At 43.4% G+C, this 25,532-nt stretch overlaps 1 non-coding gene and 1 pseudogene across 1 annotated transcript; both read left to right on the top strand.

The window, feature by feature from the left end:
* The first annotated feature begins 9,279 nt into the window (after positions 1-9,279).
* On the top strand, positions 9,280-10,958 carry Fbxl14-ps2 (F-box and leucine-rich repeat protein 14, pseudogene 2; annotated as a pseudogene).
* Positions 10,959-23,710: 12,752 nt separating this feature from the next.
* On the top strand, positions 23,711-23,820 carry LOC120096465 (U6 spliceosomal RNA). The gene has a single exon (XR_015636459.1). It is a non-coding gene; the product is annotated as a U6 spliceosomal RNA (small nuclear RNA).
* Positions 23,821-25,532: the final 1,712 nt, after the last annotated feature.

The following is a 25,532-nucleotide window of genomic DNA, read 5'->3' as shown; positions in this document are numbered from 1 at the left end:
CCTGGTCTACATAGCAAATGCCAGGTCAGCTAGAGCTGCATAGTAAGGCACTGTCTTAATAAACAAATAAATAACAAACAAATGGGAAAAAAACCATTTAGTGTGTTTTCTCCTCCCACCTCTCTGTGGGCTCTGAGCCTGCAGGTGGCACACACTTTATGGCTGAGTCACCTCATCAGCCTCTGAGGCATACTGCTTTGACGGTGGCTCACACAAGATGCCGATTGTTTTGGTTGAGTTGCCCAAAGCTCTCCGTTGGAGACAATGTAGATGGTGAGTTTTGTATCATAATCTCCTAAGAGTTAAGCGTCTTCAAAATGCAGAACCAAGTCGTCAGTGTTCATTCAACAAATTCTGGGTCGCTTTGCGCAGAAAACACTGCTACCTGACTTGAGGGGAAAGTGGGGCTAGAGACACCTAATCCTGCTTCTCCTCGGGGAACTCGGGATCCATCTAGGGAAAGAAGGAAGCTCTAGCAAACAGGAGCTCAAGGAACAGCACACAGTGCTGGGTTCAAGCAGAACAGAGAAATGTTGTTCCCAAGGCAGAGTCAAGAAAGTGTCATAAAATTGGTCATATCTGAACCATGTACACGGGCAGTTTGTAGCCAAAACAAGTTCAAAGCCTCAAATTATTTTCAGAAGGTATTTTTTTTAATGGGGATCTATTATCTGGGGTCTACTTTCTCATAGTGTTTAAGTATGCTGCTTTTAAGTGACCTAGCATGGGCCAGGCCCAGTTTTCCACAGAGCCAGGTAGCAAATATTTTAGGCATTGTGCCCCATATACAGTACCCATTCTGCCATAGGTAATTTACAAACAAATGGACATGCCCGTGTCCCAGAAAAACCTTAATATAGACAATGGAATTTTAAACTTACATAGTTTTCACAAGTAACATAAATAATTTTCCAATTATTTAAAAAAGTTAAAGCCATTCCTATTTCACAGCTAGAGAAAAATATATGCTGGTGAACTAGACTCAGCCTTCAGGCCATAGATAAAAGTATTACACACTCCTGAGAACTCAGAGGAGATGACTACTTTCTGCCCACATTTGCGTGGAAGGTTGTTTTGCAACCTTTTACTCTAAGGTAGTGCCTGTCTTTGTCTCTGAGGTGTGTTTCCTGTATGCAGCAAAATGCTGGGTCCTCTTTACATATCCAGTCTGTTAGTCTGTGTCTTTTTATTGGGGAATTGAGTCCATTGATGTTGAGAGAGATTAAGGAATAGTGCTTGTCGCTTCCTGTTATTTTTGTTGGTAGAGGTGGAATTATGTTTATGTGTTTCTTTTCTTTTGGGTTTGTTGCAAGGTGATTACTCTCTTGCTTTTTCTAGTTTCCCTCCTTGTGTTGGAGTTGTCCACCTATTATCCTTTGTAGGGATGGATTTATAGAAAGATACTGTGTAAATGTGGTTTTGTCACGGAATATCTTGGTTTCTCCATCCATGTTAATTGAGAGGTTTGCTGGATACAGTAACCTGGGCTGGCATTTGTGTTCTCTTAGGGTCTGTATGACATCAGTCCAGGATCTTCTGGCTTTCATAGTCTCTGGTGAGAAGTCTGGTGTAATTCTTATAGGTCTGCCTTTATATGTTACTTGACATTTTCCCCTTACTGCTTTTAATATTCTTTGTTTTGTTCATTTGGTGTTTGGCTATTATATGATGGGAGGAGTTTCTTTTCTGGTCCAATCTATTTGGAGTTCTGTAGGCTTCTTGTATGTTTATGGGCATCTCTTTCTTTAGGTTAGGGAAGTTTTCTTCTATAATTTTGTTGAAGATATTTACAGGCCCTTTAAGTTGGGAATCTTCACTCTCTTCTATACCTATTATTCTTAGGTTTGATCTTCTCACTGAGTCCTGGATTTCCTGGGTGTTTGGGGCCAGTAGCTTTTTCTGCTTTACATTATCTTTGATGGTTGTGTCAATGTTTTCTATGGCCTCTTGTGTTCTGTTGGTGATGCTTGCATCTATGACTCCTGATCTCTTTCCTAGGTTTTCTATCTCCAGGGTTGTCTCCCTTCGTGATTTCTTTATTGTTTCTATTTCTGTTTTTAAATCCTGGATGATTTTGTTCAATTATTTCGCCTGTTTGGTTGTGGTTTCCTGTAATCCTTTAAGGGACTTTTGTGTTTTTCTTTAAGAGCTTCTTCTTGTTTACTTGTATTGTCCCATATTTTTTGAGAAAGTTATTTATGTCTTTCTTAATGTCCTCCATCATCATCATCATCATCATCATCATCATCATCATCATCATGATGAAATGTGAAGAAGGGGAGGGGGATGGGATTGGGGGCTTATGTCCAGGAAACCAGGAAAGGGAATAACACTTGAAATGTAAATTTTAAAAATCCAATAAAAGAAAAAATAGAAATAAAAAAGTACTACATATTAGTATTTCATCCTAGCCAAATATGTCTTTGTAATTATCATTCTATTCTATCTTCCTCAGATTTTATCTTTCTAAATAATGTGTGTGTGTGTGTGTGTGTGTGTGTGTGTGTGTGTGATAAGTGTGTATTAGCATGTGTATACAGATGAACTCACCCATGAGGGTACACTCGGAGGGGAGAAGCTCATGTCACCTTGTCTTCCTCTGTCACTCCCTATCTTATGTTCTGAGGCAGGAGCTCTTACTGTACCAGGAATTTGCTGTTTTAGCTAGTCTGGCTGGCCAGCACGTGAATTCCTAGTACTCAACTTTCTCACTCTGCCTTCCAGTGTTGAGGCTAGAGACCTGTAGGTCTTTATCTGGCCTTCATATAGCTCTTAGGTCCTTTTGCATGCAAAACAAATACTTTACCCACCAGTCCATCTCCCCAGCGCCCCAAATAATCCATACATACATTGCATGGACACACAAACACTCCTCTCTCTGTACACTTCTTGTTATATATCTTCGAAGCAATTTCCAACTTGCCTGATTTTTCTGGAAAAAGTCAAGAAGTATGTGTTACACCATATTCAAGCTTCCTAAAAGAGCAAAGATACCACTTTTGTTTGAGATCCACAGTTCAATGCCCTTCTAGTTAACAACGTTTTATATGTGTCCTTAGCAATAACATCTGAGTGAAAGATGATGTATGTTTTTTTTACATTGACGAGTTCACTAGAAGCACAGGATCAGATGAAGCACTGAGAACACATTTGACCTTAGGGGGAATCGAAAAGTGTTTTCTGACAGGAACACTCATCCTTCAAGTAGATTAGGACCTTCAAGAAATAACTGTTGCAGAACTCATTCCAGGAATCTCAGCTCTGTGATCTCGCTTGATTTCATCCCATTTCCGCGTTAACCCTGTGAAACACAGGGTAGATTATTTCTATTATACTTAAAGTATGAGGAGGTTTGGTGACTCACCCTGCTCTGAGTCTGGGTGTCAGCTGCAGTCACTTGCTTCGCGTGTTTTTATAGTACAGATTCTAAAACACCAGCCACGCAGAGCGAAAATGCATTTAAATACAAATTCAGTTAGGAGGAGAGGTGGGGGAAATATAATGTTTCCAGTGCTTCCTACTTTTGTAACCATAAGTAACTTGGCCTCTTACACCTCAATAGAAACATAAAATATAGGCAAAAGTAATAACTACCTCTAAAAGACTATCATACATTAAATTAAGAATGAATATAAAGTTGTGTTAACACACTGCCTCTTATTTAGGAAGAAGATGACAAATGGTGACACCATTGTTGTGTCATCGATGGCTAGTCTGGGGTGACAGGCAATTTGAGTTCCTGTCCTGACCTTTGAGTAACTCATCTTATACAAATATATAAGCCTTTATGTCTACACAGCCTGATTTCTTAATAATTTTAAATAAAATCAAGGCAATCTTTAACCTCAGACAAGTCATTTTCTATTATCTGGTTTATAGCACAAGGTTTTGGTATGCAAATCTCCTTGAAGGAAGCACTTTTTGCCTGTGTTTCTCAAAACCTACCCTCTGAGGCTCATATCACAGACCACCATGACCTCTTCATGTAAGCCCCTGATTCCTTAAACATCCCAAACCTGCAGCCTGCCTGAAGCCAAAGATGTCTGTCTGTCTAAGCAGGAGATACTTGTGAGTAACCACATTGTCCCTACCAAAGGTGGTCTCCATAAGCACAGAAATGTCCTATTCCTAGGGGCTAATTCAACCTTATTGTCTACATGTAATGATAATTAGGAGTCAGATATGCAACCATTGTACCATAAGGCCTTTGTAGTTATACTACTAATAATTATTAATAACTTAGCAATAACAATGTTATCAAGTAATGACGTATGAGTCTAGAGGTTACTTTTTATTTTGTACCAACATCTCGAAATATAAGTACTATGATTATCCTCATTTTACAACCAGCAAACACTTGACTACCGCTTGATAAAGCTCAGCAACATGCTAAGTGCTTTGCACAATGTTCACTCAATACTGCTCACGGATGTAGGTGGCTTAGCTGTCCCTGGTTTCCAATAAGGAAACGAAGATAAAGTGATGGAGTCAAGTAGAAGGTCACTCAGGTCATTAAATATATCACCAAGGATCTCCCTAATGTAGACCGCCATGCCCCCTGAGGTAGTCAGGTTTAAGAGCACTCACTTCTCTTCCAGAGGACCCGAGGTCAGTTTTTAACACTCACGTAGATGCCAATAACAGCCTAGAATTCACGTTTCAGAGAATCTGACACCCTCTCTGTCCTTTGTGGACACTACATGCAAGTGGTACACAGACATACATGGGGACAAAACACCTCTATACATAAAATAAAAATAAATAAAATCTCAAAAAATAAATCTTAAATAAAAGAACTTTACATTGTAAAACAAACGTCTTTAGCAAATAACTTTGTTTTCGAAAAGCAAAGGCCTAGACCACAGAAGAACAAGCTTTCGTTATCAGGAATGATGGTTTTTCAAAACTGTAACCTCTAGGAGTTGTGGGTGTGGCTCAGAGCTAATGTACTTATCCAGCATGCACAAGGTCCTGGGATCGATTCCCCAGCACCATGAGTGGGGAATGGGGAGTGGCTTCTTCAATGACTGTGATCTCCTCCCACGATCTTCAATGCATGCTTACTGGATCTTTGCATTGTGCTATACTATCTTAAGATGCTAAATCATTAAGTTGTTATTTCAAATGATTTTGTCAATTCCTTGTCTCTCAGAAGAAATCTTCTTGCTTAATGTTTAATCTATAGGCCACCTCATGTTCCTTGGCCATGTGAAGATGATACATTGTTATGTTTTGTGGGAGCATTATAGTGATACATGCTAAAGAGTCCCAGTTAATCCTTTGCAGTAGTATTTCAAACATGTTTTTGCATTTTGTTTAAATGGGCATTTTCCTAAATTGTTCTTAAGAGGGAAAAACTTCCCCATAGGTAAAACTAATAAGATATCTAGAAAATCTTTAAATGTGTGGAAAGGATACTTTAAAGATGATAATATAATTCCATTTTTCTGTCCTTTCAGTGGGATGAACCCATTTTTCATAAGACATATCTGTTCTAGTGTGCGGGTTCAGACAGTGACCTCTCTGAACCTCTGTTCTTGCATCTAGAGATCCATTGGCTATTGCTGGCCTCCTAGCCCCTTAAAGGCCAAAGTTGAACACACCAGCGTCTGAGCAGACACCTTAACCTCGTCCGCCAACAATTCTAAACTCCCACAACCCCTCTCACTGTCTCCAGGAGCACAGATGTCATTTTAATAGGGGGAGAACTGAAGTGACAAGAAAGTGACCTGTGGGTGAACCCAAGATCAGGTGAGGGCTGTCAGTTTTTAATTTGAAACTGGTGTCAGGATTGAGAAATGGCTGGTATAATCACATGTGTAGCTGAACTCCTATAAACTCTACAAGCAGGAATGAGATAGCTGTCGTGGGCAATACAAAATTAACAATTCCTATGCAGGTCTCAGGGAACCTGGCTAAATTGACTGTAGCTTTGAAAACTGTATAAACACCTCTTGTTCCTGTGACAGCAGAGCCGAGACTCAAACACAGTGCTCTGAAGAGACCTGATGTCAGCTTCGAATTACAGAGACAGAACATCTTTTAAAGGAGGTTCTGTTTCAAAGAATAAATTTTTATATTCTTTGAGGATTTTGTTGTTGTTGTTGAGACAAGGCTCCTCTGTGTAGTCCTGGTTGTCCTGGAATTCTCACTGTAAAGCAGGCTGGCTGCGAACTCAGAGATCCACCTGCCTCTGCCTCCCAAGTGCTGGGATTAAAGGTGTGGGCCACCACCACCCAGCTGTACAATGTATTTTGACCATATTCGCACCCAACTTTGTGTCCTTGGTTTTTAAAACCCATCAAGTCCAGTGAGTGCAGCTCGCATAGACTCTTGGCATGTGTGGTCATCCACTGGAGTGTGCTCGACCTACCAAGGGACACACCCTTAAAGAAAATGACTCTTCCTTTCCCAGTAGTCATCAGTTGCCAATAGCTTCTCAACTAGGAGTGAGACTTCATCGTATCTCTTCAAGGAATCGATGTAAGTTCCTATATAGTCCAAAAAGACGGTAAAGACAGGCATGGTGCCCTCTACCTGCAATCCCAGCACTAAGGAGGGAGGGGGATACTTTGTGTTACAAAGTGAGGACTGCAGACTTGAGACCTCTCAAGGGGCGGGGGAGGAAATTTAGAAGTTATACTTTAGACATGGGGCTAATATTCAGAATTTACAAAGAATTGCTGAGATCAAATACCAAGGAATTAAAACTGCCAACCACCCAATGGACAGATGAACTGAATAGACGGGTTGATTTTTTTTTAAAATACAAATGGCCAATAACCATTTTTTAAAATGTTCAGTACCCTTAGCTATCAGAAATATGTTAATGGAAACTGCTTTGAGTTACTACCCCACCCCAGTCAGAAGGCCCATCATCAACAAATCTGACAATGTTGGAGAAGATGAGAGAAAAAAAGCTGTATTCACTATTGTGGGGAGGGGAGAGGTAAATGAATGCAACCATTGTGGAAATAAGCATGAAGAGTCCTCAAAAATTTAGGAATAAAACTGTCAATAACCAGCTGTTGCAGTCCTGGGCATCTCACAGATTTGCCCTTGATCCAATCAGATCGTGGTTGGTTACTCACAAAGCATGTGTGCCAGTATTGCACCGGCATATCGTGCAGACAGGGTACCAGCATTTGTACTTGGATTGGTGCTTATGGTTCTCCTCCAGTGGCATGCAGAGGACCTCCCAGTATGACAAACACTAGTCAGTAGGGGTGAAGGCCCTAGTTAGGCAACAGGTCAATGTGTCCATGTTCAACAAGATACGCAAGTGTTGTCCTCAGCAAAATGGCCTTACCAACAATTTGTAGAGAGCACTCAACCACTTTGACAATAGCCTGAACTGTTTATGGGTTTTCATGGGAACATTTTGGCCAATGTCTCGACTATACCAATACTGTACTATACTATGCTATACTGTACTATACTATGCTATACTAATGCTGTAGAAGCTTCTACAATGGTAGGTTTTCACATGACCCCTCAAATGGCCTTTAGTGTTAGCTATCCCTCCCTGTATTCCCCCTTCCTCCCCCTCCCACACCATCCCCATCTAATCCTCCCGCTCTACTCTCCCCTCTGTCTCTATATCTCCATATTTTATTTCCCCTTCTTTTAGAGATCCTCCCCTCCCCCCAGTTCCTTACTTGATACATAACTTATGTGGTTATATGAATTATAATGTGTTTACCAAGTTACTTAAAAGCTAACATCCACATATAAGAGAAAACATACAATATTTGTTCCGAGGGGTCTAGCTTACCTCACTTGGGATAACTTTTACTTAGCTCTATCCATTTATCTGTAAATTATATACATTTGTCTCTTTAACATCTAAATAACGTTCCATTGTATAAATATACCAGATTTTCATTATCCATTCATCAATTGACAGATGTCTAGGCCTTTTCTGATTTCTGGCAAATATGAATAGATCAACAGTGAACATGGATCTGTAAGTAACTCTGTATGCCCAAGAGTGGTACAGCTGGATCCTGAGGTAGATCTCTTTCCAGTGTCTGACAGAGTCACCATGCTAATTTCCACAGGGGCTGTACAAGTCTGTATTTCCACTAGCAATGATGAGTTTTAATCAACTGGGGGAATGAACTGGGTAATGAACTAGAAAGAGAACAAATACATTTCTTTTTTACTACAACTCCTGCTAAAATGCATATCCTTTTTTCAGTGATCCCTTACATTATCTAGAAACCTACATTTTACTATCTTCTACCCCCCAACAGAATTAAGGGGACTTATTTTTGATTTGCATCAGGATAGCTATGTACTAGAAAACATGAAGATGCTGTCCAAGATCAAATTGTTAGAAATGACAGCTATCCAAATATGCATTCGTCTTACTCCTAACCCAACCAGACCCCTGAGGACCTTGGTTCCTAAGGTCTCAGCTAATGGCTCCATAGTGCTCTCAGTGTCCCACTGCTCAAGCCTAGCAAACGGATTGGACGAGGCGTATCAGTCCCTCCTTCTTGACAACCATAGTAATCACTTCATCATCTGCTTCCTACTCTTCCCCACCCCTCTTTGGTCTAGCAACCTCTCTGTGCTCTTGTTATCTCTCATGCCAAAAACTGACTTAAAGCTTAAGAATAAATATACATGTGTAATGACAAATCAGAAAAAAGGCCATGGATTTGAAAGAAAGTGAGGAAAGGCATACGGGAGAGTTTAGAAGGAGGTAAGGGAAGGTAGAAATGATGTGATTTTATTATAATATCAATAATAATAATAATAATAATAATAATAATAATAACAATAATAAAAGTCGATAAAAAATAAATAAATGAAGTTGTAAAATCATTAAAAGAGAACCTGGTTGAAATGAAAACAAGAAAAGAAGATCAAAGTCATAAATAACTGGAGCTCCTGAGGAAAAAGAAAGGGATAGAAGGGGAAGGAGAAAAAAAAAGGAATGTTAATATTAAAAACTACAACCAAAGAAAACATTACAGAAATAAAAGAAGCTGGCTTTACATATGGAAGATGCATGGGCATCTGGGAAAAGGCTCAGAAAAATGGACTCTGGGACAGACTTCAGTGAAAACATTCAAAGTTTACAGATGAAGTAAAAATCCTCATGCAAAAAGAAAATCTATTTAATGACTCCAAAAGCAAGAGCATTTTTTTTCAGAAGCCACAAAGCAACCAAAAAGTTATGCTCTTAAAAATCTAAGGGAAGAGGGGCGGCCGTTGGCCCGCGGCGACCCGCTCTCGGCGCCTCCTGGGGCGGCTGCGCCCGCGCCTCCTGCACCCGGCGCGGCGTAGCGGCGGGAGGAAGATGGAGACCCACATCTCGTGCCTGTTCCCGGAGCTGCTGGCCATGATCTTCGGCTACTTGGACGTCCGAGACAAGGGTCGCGCGGTGCAGGTGTGCAGGGCCTGGCGGGACGCCGCCTCCCACAAGTCAGTGTGGCGGGGCGTGGAGGCATCCGCCGCGTGCAGATCCTCAGCCTCCGCCGCAGCCTCAGCTACGTGATCCAGGGCATGGCGAACATCGAGAGCCTCAACCTCAGCGGCTGCTACAACCTCACCGATAAGGCCTGGGCCACGCGTTCGTGCAGGAGATCGGCTCGCTGCGCGCTCTCAACTTGAGCCCCTGCAAGCAGATCACAGACAGCAGCCTGGACCGCATAGCCCAGTACCTCAAGGGCCTGGAGGTGCTGGAGCTGGGGGGCTGCAGCAACATCACCAACACCGGCCTTCTGCTCATCGCCTGGGGGCTGCAGCGCCTCAAGAGCCTTAATCCCCGCAGCTGCCGCCATCTCTCGGACGTGGGCATCGGGCACCTGGCCGGCATGACGCGCAGCGCTGCCGAGGGCTGCCTGGGCCTGGAGCAGCTCACTCTACAGGACTGCCAGAAACTCACGGATCTTTCTCTGAAGCACATCTCGCGAGGGCTGACGGGCCTCAGGCTCCTCAACCTCAGCTTCTGTGGCCGGATCTAGGATGCGGGCCTTCTGCACCTGTTGCACATGGGCAGCCTGCGCAGCCTTAACCTGCGCCCCTGCGACATCAGCGACACCGGCATCATGCATTTGGCCATGAGCAGTCTGCGCCTCTCCGGTCTGGATGTGTCATTCTGTGACAAGGTGGGAGATCAGAGCCTGGCTTACATAGCCCAGGGACTGGACAGCCTCAAGTCCCTCTCCCTTTGCTCTTGCCATATCATTGACGATGGCATCAACCGCATGGTGCGGCAGATGCACGGGCTGCGCACGCTCAACATTGGACAGTGTGTGCGCATCACGGACAAGGGACTGGAGCTGATCGCTGAGCACCTGAGCCAGCTCACAGGCATAGACCTGTACGGCTGCACTAGGATCACCAAGCGCGGCCTGGAGCGCATCACGCAGCTGCCCTGCCTCAAGAGTCCGCCGCATCACGCAGCTGCCCTGCCTCAAGAGTCTGCCACAGCAACATGAGAGACCATCGCTTCCCTACAGACTTGTTTTAAAGTGCTGAAAGAAAGGGAGAAAACTAAGTCAAAATTCAAACAAACAATTCAGCGCAACTGAATTGCATTTCAAAGACTTCTAGGATCGCACTTACACAAAACTAACTCCAAAGAACTTCTGAGAACCATACAGTCAGAAAGTTGGGCTGGGGATACTGATACAAAGTAGAACTAATATGTTGCCCTGATTGTCACATTCTGAAACTATTTGACATGTTTGTAATGTGGAATGAACGAGCAACCCATGCCAGTAACCTTGATATTTCAAGGACAGCACACTTGAGAAAGAAGGAAAACTGGGTGTATCCAATAGCACCCAATAATAAAAATGAAAAGGTGACATGCATCACACAAACCACAAGACAACATGGATGCACACTAAAAACTCCACTGAGGAACTGCATATGAGGAGTACATACTGTGAGATTTTGTTCCTATTAAACTCTAGATCAGACAAAATAGTAAAAGAGAAGAAGAGGGAGAGATGGGGATGTGGAGGGATTCAAGTAAATATATTAGAAGAAAATGGGGCTGGAGATTTAGCTCAGTGGTAGAGCGCTAGCTTAGCAAGCGCAAGGCCCTGGGTTCGGTCCCCAGCTCGGGGGTAGAGGGCGGGGGGTGGGGGAAGGGGGGAGAAAATAACAAAAAGAAGAAAATATTGTTTATACATAACATAGGTTCGTTCACTCAGCTCACTTGTTAAATGCAACGCTGCCTTTCAACTACATGCAAATTATACCTCAATTAATTTTTCTTAAAAAAGAAGAGCGAGGCATAATTTACATGTCACATCATAATTGGCTTTGTTACTTCATTGCCAAGGAAACGGTTCTCATTACCAGTGCTCACACACAAAAGGCACAGCAAACTTAACGCGCCTCTCCTCTCTCCACCTGTAAGAAATCGCCTGTAAAATTCTTTTGACTTTGATCTGATGACCAAAAGTCAGCCGTGGCCAACTTCCCTCTAGCCATTCCCAGAGGACATGGGACTAAAGGAGCAGGAGTAAGAGTCCTGTGATAGGGTGATGGTTGGAGGAGTGAATCCCCGTCAGTGGGGCTTTCCTTCTGTGCTGTTCTGTAACACAACTTACACAGCTGTGCCGCACTCCCCAGCCAGATGCTCTGCGAGGTGGGGCTTCCGTTTTCGCTCGAAGTTTCTTAGCTTTTCAAAGAGGAGATGGAAAAGAGAGGGAAGTGATTTTCATTTGAAGAAAACTTCTATCAGAAAACACACATTTAAACAATCAAACAAAAATCTACAAATTAAATGCCAAGGTGTCTTCTATCTAGTAACTAAAACTTAATTGACTAACTGGAAAGATCGATCAGAGGTCATGAGCATTTACTGCTCTTGCAGGGGCCCAGGTTTATTCCCAGCTCACAATGAACGTCTTCTTCTGACTGCCTCAGAACCAGGCAATGTCCGAGTATATTTACACACAAGCAAACACAACACTCATACATGTAAAATAAAGTTAACAAATCTCTCTTTTAAAAAGTTAACTTTGACAGGGCCTGGAGAGACAGCTTCGTTGTAGTTAAGAGCACTGGCTTCTCTTCCAGGGAGCACAGGTTCAATTCTTAGCACCCACATGGTGGCTCACAACTGTCATACCTAATTCTAGAGAACCTAACACCCTCTTCTGGCCTACAGAGGTATTGCATGTTCATAGTACACAGACACACATGCAGGCAAAATTGTCATACCATACATAAAAAATAAAAACAAACTATAAATTTTCATTAAAGTAAACTTTGGAAAATGGAAATATAAAAAACCCACTATACCATGTTGTTCAATCATCCATATTTTAAAAATCAGACTTTACATTTATAAAGCCATCCGCATTCTAATACCTATATAAGCATGTATTTCTAAAATATTTCATGCCTAAATTTTTCTGGTCTCCAGACACCTATACACCCATACGTACACACACAATTTTGAAAAATAAGTCTTTTTTTGAGACAGGGTCTTATGATGTATCCTTAGTTAAATAAAGTAAATAAATCTGTTTTAAAAAGTCTTCCTGGCATGATCAGCTCTTTTTCATACCTTTGAAATAACATAAACTTTTACTGTAGGTAAAAGACAAACAATTTAAAATTTATCCCACTATTTATCGGTATTTGACTCTATGAACAGCACAATTTTAACAAGTGATTATAATGATCGTACATAGTAGTCATATCAGAATCATAGCGCCAATCGTTTACAGTGTTTATAAGGCAGTAAGCTAATGCAAAGTGAATAAATTAAAAAACAATAAAAAATGAATGTTCAAATTCTCTTTGGGCAACATGCTGTATGCTCTCCAATAAACAAGTAAATCTATAATCGGAGGGGTTTTGTTCCTACTCCAAGATGCTGTGCGTTCTTACAAGTCTCTGCAAAGGAAATTTCTTCATTTATAGAGGATTCCATCCCCACCAGTTTTCCTTGTAGTGGTATAATTCTGTACTTCAATTTTCTTACATATAGATAAAGATGGCTGCGTCTGAGAAAGCCTATTGGAAGGGCAGAAGGGGATTAGATGGGAGGAGAAAGTGGTCTAAACAGCACCGCTGGCTTTTATCCACTAGATGTCAGTCATGCAGTTAGCATCAATTTACATCCTTAATCCCAGTGACAATTGGAAAGCACAGGAAATACTCCGGGCCCTGGGTGAATGTACCACAAAGAGGCCTGGAGCTTCACAGTGTTGTCTGCTCTGGTGACTGGAAACCCTGTCTTGCTCTAAGAAGGGCTAAAGCCATTAAGAAAACACAGGCTTTTCCCCCAAATGTCATAGTTGGTTAAGGGAAAACTGTGCTAGGGGTAGAATTTGAGGTGAGTGCAGTCAGTTTCTCGGAAAGAATATGCTAGTGTCTCAGAGAGCAAGGTTTGAAAGGCTAAATTTGTGGAAACAGAACTGGAGAGCAGAATATGTCGTATATCCATGGAATATTTCAAAGAGCACACGCTAAAAACAACTGCTCATTATATGAAGAATGAATTAGTTTGGGGGGAAATTAAGAATCAACAAAACATCTGGGTTGTTGTCACCAAAATCATGAATGAATTCTGTTCTACAAATGCCCGATGTGCTTTTCTCAGGGATAAAAATGTGTGTACAGCTTGTAAGGACGTTCTCAAGGAGTGCCACTGAAGTGTCATGTAAGGTGCGTGTTGCTTAGGAGAATGCTGGTCACGCATTTGTCGGGTGGATTTGCTCTGTCTGTTCGCCCGTGTCCTCAGGTGGATTCACAGTCTTGTTCATTGTGTTCACTGCCACCGGCGTCCTGTGTATGAACTCCTTGCTATGTGACCACTCTCCCCGTAATTCCACACAATTACCAGATTGATGTGGGAGGCAAAATGGGAATAAGACCCACGGACACTTTGGAGAACACATTGATTCCATCAATAGTAAAACAAAGAAGCCACATTTAAACGTTCTCACATTTTTCTTCTGCCTCCTTTAGTTTTGCAATTTCATCATGTAACATACTATTCCTTAAAATAACGAAAAGTTCACTTTGCTGACTAACTGGAATGTTAGTTCTTGAAGAGTGTGACTAGTTTGCATTGTTCACGAAAAACCCTGTCCCCTATTTCTCTCCATGAATGTCCACGGTTCTGATGCCCATGAAAGGCAAGCATGTCTTCTCTTCGTATCGTCTCTGTGGCCATTCTTCAGTCCCCAGCCCCAACTCATCACTCTCTCTCCCTGGACTCCCACTGCACAAGATACAAGAGAGAGAGAGAGAGAGAGAGAGAGAGAGAGAGAGTTTGGAGAATAAATTAATCCTCCTGCCTAAATTCTGCTGCAGATAAACTCACAGACAAGAGAGTGCCCATAGCTACAGTGTGTCCCAGGGTGACGGGAACCACATCTCCCCTTCAGTGAGATTGTTCTGCTATGCTGACGAAGTCCCAAACACTGGATGCCACCGTTGGGAATCAGAGAAGCAAACAGTCTGCCTATCGCTCAAGTTGGGGAGAACAGAGATGAACCTGGCATTCTAAGATGCATCTATACAAGGCCACCCTCCATCTGATAAGGGACCAGCTTCTACCCACGTCGATAGCAAAGGAAATCACTCTGGTCGGCCCATGATGGTCTGCCCACCCAGTGCTGAAATGAGCATCTGAAGCAGGCAGATGAAGCCTGGTCTCAAAGAATGAGAAAGTCTTGTAGGAAATAGGGATGAATGAAAGCCTGTAAGATTCTAATGGGAAATGAACGGGAAGACTGTGTCACTAGAGAGCACATTGCTGTGGACAGCATGATTTCTGCTGTGGGGTTGGGCCCAGCAACAGTGTAGATTCTCCTGACACTGATTCTAACGTGAGGAAGAATTCTGTGCAAGCAACAGGGAGGCAGATCCAGAGAGTCCTGGGTGCATGGACAGAGGGTGCTGGAGAATCCTTCTGCAGAGTTCGGGGAACCTGGCAGTCCGGGGTGTGTATTGCTCACAGAAGATAACTCAAAGCCGCTCTCTCGCCATTAGCTTTGGTTTTAGCTTCTTAAAGGCCTTGTCAAAGCGTGTTGCTAATTGAAAAATAAATAAATAAAAAGCCCAGTACTGAAAGAAAAGCCAAACTCTCCTACCTTTAGGTTGTTGGTGCCAGGCTCCCCAGGAAAAACCTTAAGTAGAAAAATCAGGAAGACCTCAAAGGTGATATTTATAAAGGACAAACTAGTTAGTAGACTGTCGGAGGGAGAAGTTTATTAAGCCAAGCAATTAGCTCTTTACTTTAAAGGCCTGTGGGTGGTAAGACTAAATGAAAAAGAAAAAAAAAAAAACCACCACCACACAAGGTAATTGAAGGATCCAGGGATGTGGGAATAAGGTACAGGCTTAATGAGCATTTGTCGAGCACTTTGTGCCTTTTAAGTGACTTTCCAGTGTTTTCTTATCAGCTCACCATAGACACAGCAGACACAGGTCTCTCTACAGTCCGTGTCCGCAGAGAAGTCACAGTGCAGCACTGAGACCTCAGGGTGGCGAGCAGCAGGCTTCTGGTGGGTCTGGCCAATCAGATGACACCTCGCCACAGCACAGGGGGCCATGAATGAGGCCAGAATGGAAAGAACCAAGTCTACACCCCTGTGATCCCTGGAGGCACATAGACTCTGTATGATGCAAATGAACCACAGAAAGCAACACCACAGGGGTTCCCAGCTAGACTGAACTCTAGACCACAGACCCTGTGGAGTGGTCCTCTAGGGTCCCACAGTTCTGGTCAACAGGTTGTTAAAACGGAAGATGGGGTGGAACACTTAGAACAGCCTAGGGGAAGCCCAGCACTGAGCATACATTTCAGTCAGCTCTCTCTACGACCCTGCAAGCCATTTGGATGGTTTCTGTTTTAACGGATAAAGAACCCATGGCTGGGGGTTGGGGATTTAACTCAGTGGTAGAGCGCTTGCCTAGCAAGTGCAAGGCCCTGGGTTCGATCCCCAGCTCTGGAAAAAAAAAAAAAACAACAACAACAACAAGAACCAATGGCTGGACAGATGCCGCACAGGGTCCTCTGGCCGTAAGAAGTTGGCAAGCCTGGCTTGGAATACAAGTCTGTCTCACTCACTCAAACATTCAGGATTATTTCTGAAACTACTCATATGTCTTCCCGCTGTAATATTTATAATCTGCAGCGCCTTGTCTACCTTTTTGAGACTCACTATGCATCTTCTGAATCAGAACCATGTTGTCTAGATCTCGAGATATATGAGGTTGCTTCCTTCCTGGTTATCTGAAAGGACATTGGGAAAAATATTACAATATGTAATTCAAAACGCAGAGGCACACAAGGGCACGGACATCGCACACACAGAATTAAAAGAGGGGAACTGAGCAAGTAACTAAAGAGAAGCAGAGCAGCAACTGGATAACTAAAATTTTAAATTACCTAGAGATAAATTCGTGCTTTTAAAAAATTAATTAAGTATCTGGGTGCTGAGTTGGTCACATCCCTTAATTGATTAGATTAGCATTCTAAGGAAATATGAAGTCATATTGACAATATTAGAAAATTTTGTATGCATGATAAAATATGCATAAGGAAACTATCAGAGCAGTGGGGATTGCCATAGAAAAGCATATAATGTCATTTTTTCTAAAAACAATCGTATTTTCATTTGAAATGAAAAACTCTTAATTCTTCTTTAGCAATGCCAACTTTTCTTAAAAAAAAAAAATAAGGTGAATATTTTACCCCTTATCCCATTTTTGCCTTCCCTTGTGTTCCAGTGAACTCAGAGATCGGTGGTGTCTTAGCACACAATACAGTTAGTGTTCACAGATAAAGGAGATTATGACCCAAGCCCTTTTGTACTCCAAACGCTCCATCCCAAAACAAACAACCTAAAGCTTGTTGCTGGTCCGTCCAGAAAACTGTTCAACACTAGCCCCTCTCATTTCCTCAATATTCTGACCTTCCCCGAGCTGGTCAGCCAGCCCCACAATCCATTAGACTCCACCGCAAAAATCAAATGTATCCACCACGCTGGAGCTGTAATTCAATTCATCTTCTCCTTGGGTTTCCTCTGCTCTGTGCCAGGGTCATTTGTAAAGCCATCACTCACTCCAAACTGTTGCACCTGTGTTGCTACTGAAATGCCCCTTCCTCTGCCAGCTCCCCCTCCTCCACCCTCCCAGGCAGACTGCCCTCCCTCCTCCACCCTCCCAGGCACCCGGTGCCCTAATCACCTTTTCCCAGACTGCGATGGAGGCATGCTAGAATTCCCCCAAGCATTGGCAAGAAAATATTTAAATGTGATCAGGGGTTCTTCCTTTGTTTTATTTTTTCCTAGGGAAATTCATCTCTCTTAAAGTATTCATTGAATTCTTTTGCTCTTCGGAGAGGCAACACCGTGCATTAAATGCTCACAGCTTGCAGAAGCTAAATATTTTCTTCTTTTCTTTCTTTCTTTTTTTTTTCCCTGCCAACACAGATGATTCGTGCCTGGTTTCCTCAACCATCTCTAATTGAGTACTTAGCTTCATTGAAATTGTTTTAAACTTCTTTAAATGAGAAACACCCAACCCTCCCTGACCTGTCTGAGAGGCAGAATGGCTGGCAGCTGTGGCTCTCTTAAGAGCTGGCCCCTCCCGACCCATAGTTCTGGGCCTGCTCAAAGTTTGAGAACTAAGCTCCCCGATCCAATCACCGCCAGTCTGCCATTCCTTGACTATCTCCTTTGGCTCCTAGTGGAAAATCTAACGACTGTTATTTTCCTTCCTAAGTATGAAAGGACTTTCAAAGTCACGGTGATCTTAAGCACTGCGCTGTGTGAGTTTAGACCAACCACTCACTCACCTTCGATGACTTCCCCTTCATTGTTTATACAATGTTAAGTTAATACCAACCACGTAGGGCTGCCGTTATCTCTAGCACCATACCTGGCACGCACTTATATTGACCGTGTTTGTTTTTCTTTTCGCTCTATTTTTTTAAACATCCTTGAAAGTTGTTGATGAGAGACAAGCTGTACCTCCTAAGCCTAGTCATCTTTTGGAGCTAACAAAGGCCGGTGGCATATCAGCCAAGCCCAAGCTCATGGCATCAACCAGCTCCCATCTAACTTCTGTACACCATGCCTGTATTTTTTATGTGCGGAGGACCTAGAGACGAGGACGCTCATGCTTAGCCTGACCTGGGCTCTTCCCCTCTCCTACCTCACTGTTCCCAGGGAAACCCCATTAAAGACGCTAGCCTTGGCTTTCTGGTTCTGCCCTTTCCTACTGACCTGCCCTGGTACTGCCCGTCCCCGCCCCCGCCTCCTGCTCCCACCAGTCCCCTGCCCCTCCCGTTCACGGGGTACTGGGGTGGCAGCAAGCTTTCCTGTCACTACTGTTGACCTCTGTGTGAGCTCCCTCAGTCACAACTCAATAGATTAGATGGGGACAATATTTAATTAATGTAAATGTCCCTCCTTCCCACGCTGTTAAGTTAGTGAAGGGCCACAAATCACGATTAGATCCAGCAGGCAAAGACGCAATTGGTCTGTAGCTATCAGAACAAAAGCAATCGAGGACCTGAGAGTGGGGTGACTACTGACATGGGCCTCAGCCTGCACCTCCTCTGGTGCCAGATCCAGAGTCCCCTTGAGAATGTGCATTCCCAGACACTGCTGACGCTGGCTCCCTGGACAGTATTTTGAGAATTGTAGTTCTGGAGCATGTGGAAATGAGCAGTTGGGGGGAAACAACTGGGCTATTGGGATAAAGAAATGTCAAGATGAATAAAATCAAAGTTTGGGGACAGTATCAACAAAGGCCACCATCACAGAAAGGAGGTGTCTGGTTGGCTTTAAGCTCGGACTCTGGCGTAAGAGCACCCTCCTGGTCTTTGAGGATCGATAGCCCAGAGACTGTCATCTAGGGTGTTGGTGTTTGTTTGTTTGTTTGTATGATTTAGATGAGGGTCACCTGTCGCTCTTCTCCATATGTTTTTGGCTCATGTGACATGGCCAACACTGTGGCCACTGCAGTAGGCTCTCAGTACCCCTGCTTTGGAAATAGCATGCAAGGATGACTCAAGCTGTCATCTGACAATAGGACAGCAGAGGGGGACTCACCAGGCTAATCCTCAGAGGGATTCTCTAAGGTGGTGAGCAAAGGTTCTGTCCCATTTCCTCCAGCCGCTAAAGGATGCAGCCTGGATCCCTTAGGTCAAAGCCCTAGACTCTCCTTCCAGTCCCTTTTCTGTAAGATGATGTATGCTTAACACATCATTAATTCTCTGTGATTTACCAGGTTTCCTCATCTAAATCTATTTTTTTTTCTATTTTTTAAAATAGCCCCATTCATAGTGCCACTCTTGGGCTGCAGAGATGGCTCAGCGGTTAGGAGCGTGAACTGTCCTTGCAGAAGGCGGGGGTTCAGTTCTCTAGGTCAGGTGGCTCACAACCGTCTGTGACTCTGACATCTATTCTCCCCAGGTACTATACACGCATGCACATTCACATGAAAAGAAAAAGAAGATTTTAACAAAAAAAAAAAAAATGGGGCCACTCTCGTCACATGTCACGTCAGCATAGTTCAGAAACACAGATTCTTCCCACGTCAGCCTGTGTGCAGGCTGGCTTCAGCCTGTGTTCCCCAGCAGGCTTCTATGTTGTTGCCGAGGGTGAAGAACAGAACCAGCTCATCTGCGTGCAGGACCAAGGCTCCAGGAGCGAGGCAGAGTGAGCGGAGCAAGCCAGCCCAGGACAAGATCACAGTTATTTTGAATTTCAGATGAAAGGTGAATGAGTTCTTTATGTACACTCACCCCCAAAGCTCGGGATACACTGACAATGAAAATACAAAATCAAATACGTTTTCCCATTCAGCTGAGATTCCAATATCAAAGAACTTCTGTCTCCCTGTTCCAGAAGATCCCTCAAAGGTCTCACATGGGCACTATACTGTCAGGGGTGGCAGAAGGGGAGAGATGGTGCGGAAGCTCAGAAGCTGAACCCTGCAAGAGACAGGAACAGACAAGCGTGGAAAACCCCTTCCCTCTGCGGTAAGCAGCTGCCGCCGTCCCAGACTGCGGTCAGGAAGGTTTGTTAACTACAGCCCATCACCACTTTATAAATCATTACCCACTTCCTGTGCATTAACATTACCAAACAGCGAGGGACAGCTTGTAAGCTATTAGCCCGCAGCCCAGCCTCGCATCGAAAACATTAGCTCGTGCGCAATGCATTTGCGCATCTCAAAATCGGGTGGCTCTTCCCGAGGTCAAATTCGAAACCTCTTCATGATTGACACCTTTTAAAAATGATCCTTCCGTGCTTGTCCCGGTTTAGCTTTCCCTTTTCCTTACATCACTATTATGCAACCAGTTTCCAGGTTCTCTCCATTATTTCTCAGAGGAACAAAGACATTAATAAACTGTGCTAAGTGCTGAGGAAAAAGAGACTGAAACGTCCGTTTATGGACCCGTTCCCGGGGGTTAGGACTAGGGCTGCCAAGATAGCTCAGCGGGTAAGAATCCTTATTACTATTACAGAGGAGCTGGGTTCGGTTCTCAGCACCCGCGTGGCAGTTTATAACTATCTGAAGCTACAGTACTATAGTCTCTGACTCTCTCTTCTGGCCTCTGTAGGCACTGCAGGTGTGTGACGCAAGTTAAATACGTGCAGGCCAAACAGAAACACATGAAATAAAAGTAATAATTAAAATAAAATGTTTTAGAGTTTTAGTGTTTTAGTTAGGGTTACTGTTGCTATGATGAAATACCCTGACCAAAATGCAAGTTGGGGATGGAAAGATTTATTTATTTATTTATTTATTTATTTATTTATTTATTTATTCATTTATTCATTTATTCATTTATTCATTTATTCATTTATTCATTTTACACATCTATACCACTGTTGTTTAGTTGTTTATCAAAGGACCTCAGCACAGGAACTCAAACAGAGCAGGAATCTGGGAGCGGGAGTTGATGCAGAAGCCATCGAGGGGTGCTGCTTACTGGCTTGCTCAGACAAGCTTGCTTTCTTATAGAACCAAGGACCACCAGCCCGGGGCTGGCCACACCCACCATCACTAAGTAAGATAATGCCCTACAATCAGATCTTACAGAGGTAATTTCTCAACTGATGTTCCCTCCTTTCAGATAGCTCTAGATTGTGTCGAGTTGACATAAAACTATCCAGCGCATTTAGATAACTTAGAAAGCATCTGTCAGTCTAGAACTGGAAGCATGATGCCTATCAAATGATGTTTTCCTTGGTGTCACCTCCATCCCCCAGAAAAAGAGACTGTGATGGCTATTCCCAGTTGTCAACTTGACCACATCTGGAATGAACTACAAGCCAGAATTGGAAGGCTCACGTGTGATCCAGAGGGTGGAAGACACAGGCTTCTGACCCAGATCTTAACATGGGATGACACATGCTTTTGACCCAGATCTTGAGGCACAGTGGCTGGAAAAAGCTTAGGCCCATGCAAACTACAGGCCTTTTTTTTTTTTTTTACTGTTTTTGTCTTTTTTTTTTTTTGTGAGTTCTTTTTTTTTATTTTTTTTTTAATTTATTTAATACGTAATAATAATTCTTTGGTTTCCGGGTAAACATCCCCCTCCCCCCTCCCCTTCCTTATGGGTGTTCCCCTCCCAACCATCCCCCCATTGCCGCCCTCCCCCCAACAGTCTAGTTCACTGGGGGTTCAGTCTTAGCAGGACCCAGGACTTCCCCTTCCACTGGTGCTCTTACTAGGATATTCATTGCTACCTATGAGGTCAGAGTTCAGGGTCAGTCCATGTATAGTCTTTGGGTAGTGGCTTAGTCCCTGGAAGCTCTGGTTGCTTGGCATTGTTGTACATATGGGGTCTCGAGCCCCTTCAAGCTCTTCCAGTTCTTTCTCTGATTCCTTCAACGGGGGACCTATTCTCAGTTTAGTGGTTTGCTGCTGGCATTCGCCTCTGAACTACAGGCCTTTAATCCCAGGAGACTGAGTGAGGCGGATCTCTGAGTCCAAGGCGAGCCTGGGACAGAGCAAATTCCAAATCCAAGCATGGTGGTACACACCTTTAATCTGTGCCACACCTTCTGCTGGAGCCCTCATAAGGACATTGAGAGAAGGAAGGCTTACTCTTTGTCTGGTTGCACTTCCTTGCCAGCACTTCTGTTGGAACCTACTTCTTCAGGTTTCCAGCTTCTACAGAAGACCAGTTGAAACGCCCAGCCTCATGGGACTGAGCAAGTACTAGACTCTTGGACTTTCACACTCACAGCTGCCCATGGTTGGCTTAGTTGGACTTCAGACTTTAAGTCATTCCAATAAATTCCTTTAATACACAGATACGTTCCATAAGTTCTGTGACTCTAGAGAACCCCGACTAAGACACGGATCCTTCCTAACAACAACTAGCACAGTTGTTTCCTTGATCCCCTGGCCACCAAAGATGAACCATGGACACAAGCCTGAAAATGATGCTGATTCTACTTTTGGCACCCAGGAATTTGTGGCTGAGCCTGAGAAGCTGCAGCTCAGCTTCCGGGTGTGAAGGGAACTCTGCTGCGGAGCCCGAGGAGTTGGCTCTGTGCTAGGTGAGCAGACGAAGAAACAGATCCCTGAGAAGAAAGAAAAAGTAGACAGAAGAACGAGGTAGCCGCTTAAATCATCCGTTCGCACATGATACAGGACTGGAGAGCCTACTCTGTACATCTCAAACATGAGTCCACACCAGAACCAGAGGAATGAAGAAAAGTCTTGCCTGAGACTCATAGTAAATACAGTCAGGACAATAACCAACAAGCAAATAAGACATGCCTGCTAAATGCCACAGATAAATGGAAATACGAGGCAGAGACAAAGACTCTAGACATCAACCATTTCGGATGAAGTTCTCAAGGAGACATCCTAGGGAATAAGACTTCAGAGAAGCCCTGAGGCAGGTGACAAAGTGAAGCTCTTGAGAGGGAATTTGAGGGAGCTGGCTCCGCGAGCAGCTGGAGTGGAGATATCTGGTGCATTTGGAGGAAGGCTGAACTCAACCGAGAGAGCTGACTTTACAATGTGTGGCCTCGGGCACAGTCGTGGTACTCTGGTGGAATGCTCACCTTTGGTGGACAGTCATCGATCACCCATTGCAGGTCTTCTGTGGAGGTCGGCAGCAGTGAGAAGGATTTGACTGTGATGGTTGCATATAGCTCTAATCCAGACTCAGGAAGAGGAGGCAGGGGGATCTCAAGGAGGCCACCCTTGGCTACTTAGCGAGAAGTCAGGAGAGAAAGGACGTCAGCTGACAAGGGAGAGGACTTGTCGTCTGCAGCACTGCGGATGAGAGTATAGACCTCACGGTTGACCCAAAGCAATGTTATTTTGCTTCCATGTCCAAGTCCAGAGAAATGCAGGACATGAGAGAAGCACTTAACCACCAGCAGAACTTGACATTAGTCCAGAAAGAGGGCACGCTGGGAGAACTGGCAGTAGATAAAGCATGGCAGTGGTAATTTAGTATGTTTGCCAGGAAAGGTTACCAAGTATAAAAATGCTGTCTTGTAAGCTGGTAAAGGTTCCAGCATGAATTACATTTAAGTAAAATGTATTTGAAGAAGAGCTGTTGGTATGGAGCTGGGAATCAGACTAGATGTGAGCAGTATGTGTATACATATATGCATATGTGTAAGTGGACGTGCATGTATATTTGCACATGATAATTTGCACAAGTGCCAACTGAATTTCCACTGGGTAAAAGAAGAAAGTACAATGACCCTGAGTTATCAGAAATGGGGCACACACCCACCTCAGCAGCACACACAGTAACATTGCAACAACACAGAGAAGATCGGCATGGCCCCTGACAGAGAGGACACACGAATTTATGAAGTGGTCCATATTTAAAAGAAAAAAGAAAAAGGAGGAAGGAAGGAAGGAAGGAAGGAAGGAAGGAAGGAAGGAAGGAGGGAGGGAGGGAGGGAAGGAGGGAGGGAAGGAAGGAGGGAGGGAGGGAAGGAATGAAGGAAGGGGACCATAGCAAGTTAGAAGAAAGCAGATAATAAGAAAAATAATGAATAATTTAGACAGAGACAGGGGAAGGGTTGTGGGGCCCTAGAACTGTGGCACCAGAGCAAAAGGCAGCAGCTAAGTGGCCAGCTAATGGCCAAGCTATGCTGAAGACTAGAAGAGTTCTCTTCACCCTGAGTGCCTGCTAGCTCTAAGGCACTCCACTGAAGAAGTGATGTGTCTACATCATCACATAGCATGCTAGGTATGTCAAATGCCTCAGGCTTCAATGGTTACAGTTTGACATGCACCATGTTAACTGGGCTTGAGGGAAGTTGCACTATTGGGTTTGCTGGTTGTTGGTTTTGAGGTGCCAGGATCACCCCCTGGGGCTCTGACATACTCGTATGTTGCTGCTGAGCTGTATCCTCAGGTCCCTATGCATTCCTTTCTAGCCTGTAGAAGTTTTATTTCCCATGCTTCTTTTGAGTACATCAGTTGGCAAGGGTCAAAAGATCTCTCCTTGACTAGAGCATCAAACCTAACACTTTGGGTCCAACTATTATTGTGTTGATTCCAAGGTCAATGTGAACCACTGATTTCAGTTTCTCAAATCATGATTTGGCCTCAGATCATCTCAAGGTTATAACTATGTGTCTGTGGGCAGTTATAAGAAACAAGAAAAACAGACATTCCCCTGGAGGGAACCCAACCTGGGCATTTCAGACTCAGAATTTGGGAGAAAGCAGACGCACCAACCACTATAGAAGCCCAGAATTGACTCCAGCATGGCATCTGCAAGTGCTGCCCTCCTAGTTCATGCTCACAACTCCCCAAGCTCTCAGAGTGAGCTGCCTGCAGATGCCTCCCATTTAGGATTTCAAAGAATTCCCAGTTCCAGTTGCTCTTCATGCCCTTCCTCCCTTCAATGCACTCTTCTGTTGTAAACCCCGCCTTTCAAGTCGTGGCTCAGTAGACTCTCATGTAGAAATGTCAATATAATATTTACAATACATGATATATGTAATCTAGACTTGTTGCAACACTGTTTGCTGGTTGTGTATCAAAATACCATAAGCATTCCATAAATAGTGAATTTTTCCCTCAAATACAGTTTTGTCCTTACACTAGAGTATAATTCACTATGAAGAAGATCAGTGTAAATATATACCACTACAAGACAAGAAGATCCCTGCAAAGTGAAATAAGAAATATATTATTATCCATACATGATCTTAATTATACATGTGTATGTGTGGGAAGAAAATATATTCCATTTTTCTGCATTGAAAATAATATACACAAAAATACTTAGGATTTTTTTCAAAGGCAATATAATAGGAAATATTTCTTAAAATATTTTAGTAATTTTTTAAAAATTACTTTGAAGTTTGAACTGTAATGATTTTTAAGTCAGTTAATAAAAGTGTAGGAACAGAATCTTGATGATGTATGATTATTTATGCTGACCAGAGTAGCACATGTGAACTTAGAATCTATGAGTAAGAAGACAGAATAGTGAGGCAGAAAAAAAAATATCCTAGGAAAACAATAACTAGGAATTCTCTTCAGTTAACGGCAGGCAGTAAGACAGAGATACAAAAGCAAAA

This window comes from Rattus norvegicus, chromosome 13 (genome assembly GCF_021556685.1).
Source record: "Rattus norvegicus strain SHRSP/BbbUtx chromosome 13, alternate assembly SHRSP_T2T, whole genome shotgun sequence".
In the NCBI taxonomy this organism is placed as follows: Eukaryota; Metazoa; Chordata; class Mammalia; order Rodentia; family Muridae; genus Rattus; species Rattus norvegicus.
The sequence above is the reverse complement of the archived record's forward strand: the minus strand, read 5'-3'. Positions and strand labels throughout refer to the sequence as shown.